This window comes from Otolemur garnettii, unplaced genomic scaffold (assembly GCF_000181295.1).
Source record: "Otolemur garnettii isolate 467f Iridium unplaced genomic scaffold, OtoGar3 scaffold00243, whole genome shotgun sequence".
NCBI lineage: Eukaryota > Metazoa > Chordata > Mammalia > Primates > Galagidae > Otolemur > Otolemur garnettii.
This window is the reverse complement of record NW_003852638.1, coordinates 1,823,247-1,827,756: the sequence shown is the minus strand read 5'-3', so window position 1 is coordinate 1,827,756 and position 4,510 is coordinate 1,823,247. Positions and strand designations below refer to the sequence as shown.

The 4,510-nt window shown below is 49.7% G+C and overlaps 1 pseudogene; it reads right to left on the bottom strand.

The window, feature by feature from the left end:
- The window catches only part of LOC100948696, an 11,859-nt pseudogene extending 7,957 nt beyond the window's left edge, over positions 1–3,902 (bottom strand).
- Between the last annotated feature and the right edge of the window lie 608 nt (positions 3,903–4,510).

Sequence of the window (4,510 nt, the reverse complement as noted above, 5' to 3'; positions counted from 1 at the left end):
TTTTTTTTTTTTGAGATTGAGTCTCACTCTGTTGCCTTGGCATCAAATCATAGCTCACAGCAACCTCAGACTCCTGGGTTCAAGCAATCGAACTGCCTCAGCCTCTTGAATAGCCAGAACTGCAGCAACCCACCACAATGCCTGGATAACTTTTCTATTTTTATTGGTGAAGGGCTCTCACTTTTGCTCAGGCTGGTCTCGAACTCCTGAGCTCAAACAATCCACTCTATTTCACCTTCCAGAGCATTCAAACCTTCTATTCCTCAAATTGATTGATTTTGGTGTGGATCTGCCTCTCACCCAAGACAAAGAAAAATACTCTCTAATGACCAAAGACAAGTGTGCCACAGTGACACTACTTTTTGTGAGTTTGAAAAGCAACTATGAACAATATCAGACAATAAGTCACTTTTAGAGGTCAAATGCAAATTTGAGTATCACTTCTCTTTTTTGGAGACAGAGAGCTAACGGCAACCTCAAACTCCTGGGCTCAAGCCATCCTCCTGCCTCAGCCTCCCGAGTGTCTGGGACTACAGGCATGTGTCTGGTACCACAAGCAGCTAGTATTTTTATTTTTAGTAGGGACAGGGGTCTCGTCTCGCTCTTGCTCAGGCTGGTCTCCAACTTGTGAACTCTGGTGATCCACCTATCATGGTGGGTTTCACTTAAATAAGTTAATGCCTCTCTGGGTAGTATTCCAGAATAGAGTTCAGCTGAATTAACTGCTTCATTTATTAAGCTGTGGAAACAGAGGTTTAGCCACAATGCCATGAGGTTTCCTTTCTAAAATAAACAAAAGCAGAGACTAAGAGGATGTATTTTAGATTTTATAATATTTTATGATGGGTCCACAGGCATTTATTTGGATTTTACCTGTCTGTATAATTGAGCCAGCTCTCTCTCTCTCTCTCTCTCTCTGTCTTCTCTCTCTGTCTTTTCTCTCTCTCTCTCTCAAACACACACACACACACACACACACAGACTCACACACTCACACATGCTTAAAAACAAAAAGGAAAGAGAAGCTCTGGAGACAGCTCAGCTCCTGCAGCGAGAAGGCCCAGGGCAGGGTCTGGTTCACCTCCTGCTTTCTATGACTCAGAGCAGGGCTCAGCAAACTTTTCCCTCAATGGGCAGATAGGAAGTATTTTAGGTTCTATGGGTCATACAGTCTCTAGAATAAGTATTGAACCATGACAGTGTAGCGTAAAATCAGCCAGGGGCTGAGGGGAACAGGGTAGAGTCGGGGGGAAGGGCCTGTAAGGAGAGGAGACCATTCCAGGGATTGGAAAGGCTTTCATTTGCAGAGAAAGAGAAAAGGCAGAGTCCAGTCTGAACAGGAGTCAGCTCAGCTCTCACAGTTTCAAGAGGCTTTCACTCCTCCCACTCATGTTTCACTAGTCTATTCTCTCTTAATGACCTAATGGATCTTTACTCTGCAATTAAGCCTGAAAAACTCGGAACTTGAAGGCTGACTCAGTGGGTCATGCCTATAATCCCAGCACACCGAGAAGCTGAAGCAAGAGGATCCCTTGAAGCTAGGAGTTTGAGAACAGCTCGGGCAATATTACCAGACCCTGCGCTCTCCAAAAAAATTGAGAAATTAGCTGAGAGTGGTGGTACATGACTGTAGTCCTCTCTACTTGGGAATATCTCTTGAGCCCAGGAATTCAAGGTCATATGAAGTATGATGGTGGCACTGTGCTCCAGCCTGAGCCAAAATGCAAGACCAGGTCTCTATGAAACAAGTAAAAACAAAAACTCAGGACTTGACATACAAATCTATTGAAGCCTCACATGATACACGTTCTGGCTGCTGCACCACAGTCAAATAGGACTGAATGCTGAACCTCACAGTATTATCAGTTAACAGGAGGGTGCCCTTTTGGTGAAGGAAGGAATGGCCTTCGGGTGGGGGGTGCTCTGAGGTGGTGGGAGAGGGGAAAGGCAAGGGGCCGGTTGTGGAAAGGGGGGGAGGTCTGGGGGGTCTTCAGGTTAGGTGAGGGAATGGAGGTAGGAGGCGGAGTGGGCTCCAGCACATGGGCTGGTCGGGAGATTCCTGGAGGGCTTGCTGAGCGGGCTGAGGACCAAGTGCCTGATGACTCCGTCTCAGAACCTGGAGAATCCGAAGGTGCTCCAGAGGAGGCATCATCGTCCAGCCGCTGCCGGAATAGCACCTTCATGACGTCGAACATGGCCCTGTCACACACGTCACAGAGCGGATCTGGGCACAGTACTTTCCGAAAATTCATCATGTCATCGTCCTCTGCCCAGGGCCTACAGAAGACGGGAGGTACAAAAGTGAGACGGGGACTAGAACACGGGAAGGAGGGCCTGCTGGCCTAGCCGGGCTGAGGCCACCTGAAGCCTGCACCCCCACCTTGCCCCCTCCCATGACTCCACAATACACTTACCTGTTCCCACGGCTGCCCCCTCCCATGACCCTGGCAGGGTTCCCTGAATCCCTGACGTGCATAGACATGCTTTGAAAAGGGACCAGGAAAGAGAGGGGGAGATTAATCACCTCGTGAGAATGGAAATCATGGCCTTCTCCTCCTCTACTACTCTTGGGCACCTTCTCCGACCTGGGAAACCAGGAGACGGGGCGACAGGTGAGGAAGGTGGAAGTGTCAGGATCACAGGAGTCCCTTCATGGGAGACCCTTGGGGTACTAAGCTCTGATAGCCCGCAAACCAGCAGACAAGGTCAAATGTCAACAGTAACCTTAACAAGGTTCACGTGTGGGTGTGGCCTCATTTAAAAAGGACTTTCACGCTCATTATCCCACGGGATGCTCAAACTCAGCAGGTGCAGCAGGGGCAGCAGCAGGGGTTACCTCGGAGAGGAAGCTGAGCTCCTGGGATGTCGGAGGACTTACCCAGAGTCAGGACACAGGATTCTGACTCCAGCCTAGGGGGCTCCCCCCTCACCACCTCTCATGGTCACCTACTGGGTAACACCCAGGGCCACAGTGAGCAGAGCAGGGACTCTGAGAAGTGTCTCGGGTCACGTTGTCTTTCCGGGAGCGCACCCTCTGAGAGCCCTCTTCCCAGAGAGACTGTGTCTAGCAAGTGACTTCCTCAGAGATCAGGACCTGGGACCTCACGGAAGGAACAGGAAGGCTCCCCCTTGGAGAGCTCAGGTCCAGTCGGCAGAACCTTCCTTACCTCTTCTCCTTCCACCGCTCCCTATCTTCTGGGCTTTTCCCTGAGGCTGGGAACAAAAAAGGAGTAAGAGGCTGGGACCCAGTCCTCTCACTCCGCTGTCTAGGAAGTGCAGGCACTCTTTATCCACAAGTTATGGGATTCTTCTTTTTAATGGATAGAATATTCCTTCCTTCTGTCAATTTTTAAAAGTGATAACATATTTCCAATTTGTCCTTCTTTGGAAAACTCAAAGGAGGATTGTGTGTGTGAACTCCCCACCTGATGTTCTCAGAAGTCCTGTGCTCAAGGAGGACACAGTCAGAATCAACAGTCACATCTGCTCCCTCAGGAGAGGACCTGTATCCTGGGGACAGAGCTCGGAAACTCTGGACCTTGCTCTCCATGAAGGAAGGTCTTGTCCAGTGACACCTGCCCTGGTTCTGTGACTCTCCATCAAGTGTGAGGAGCCTGTTTTCCTTCAGAGAACCCACGCTCTCTAAGTGTGCCAACCCAGGACCACAACCTCACTGTATTTGGGATTTTATCCTGGAACCTTCCACTACACCCAGACAGGCCGCCTGTGAACCTGAGGTGGGACCTTAGTCCCCCTGAGCCCCTAGCCCCGCCCCACCTCGTCCTCTATGAGAGTCATGGTCTCCTAATCTCCAGACCGACCAGCTCATTTTGAAACGTGGGGGTAGAAATGGGAAACAGCGATGAAGAATCTCTCTTGGGTGTTCCTTACCTTTTTGCCATCTTTACCGTCCCAGGTTGTTTGTATTACGGATGTAATCAGTAAGTAGATGATGTAAAGGAAATTCAATGACAAGACCCCCAGAAAGGTGAACTGGGGGTCTAGATTGAACATGCTTGAGAGCAGGCTCTCCCACAATTCTAGAACATTATCGGTAGAAATGAGAGTAGTCTCCATTGCTACCAGAGTAAGATCGCTGCCTGAAGCAACTGAGGGCTGAGGGTGCCAGGCTTAGGTATATGTGGTCCCAGGCCTGCATCACCGCTAACATCACAGAGGAGACTCACAGAGGGTTTTAGGTGAGGAGGTGACAACAGGTGGTGGCTGTGGCCAATCCCCTGCTCCCTACCTCACCCCAGCAGATCTCTCCACGTCTCCTAGACCCACTGGGACCCTCTGCCCTCTGCTACCGAGAGTTTGCAACTTTACTCATCTTTGGATCATATCTTTGTGTCAGTGAAATTTTCTCTTTTTTCATTAGTAATCCGAATTTTACCGGAATCTCCTGTTGCCGTGCAGAGCCCTTGAGTTAGACCTTGGAGGTCTGAAATACTGCCTGGAATTTCTGCTTGTTCCCAGTCATTCACACTCTCAGCATCACACCTATCCT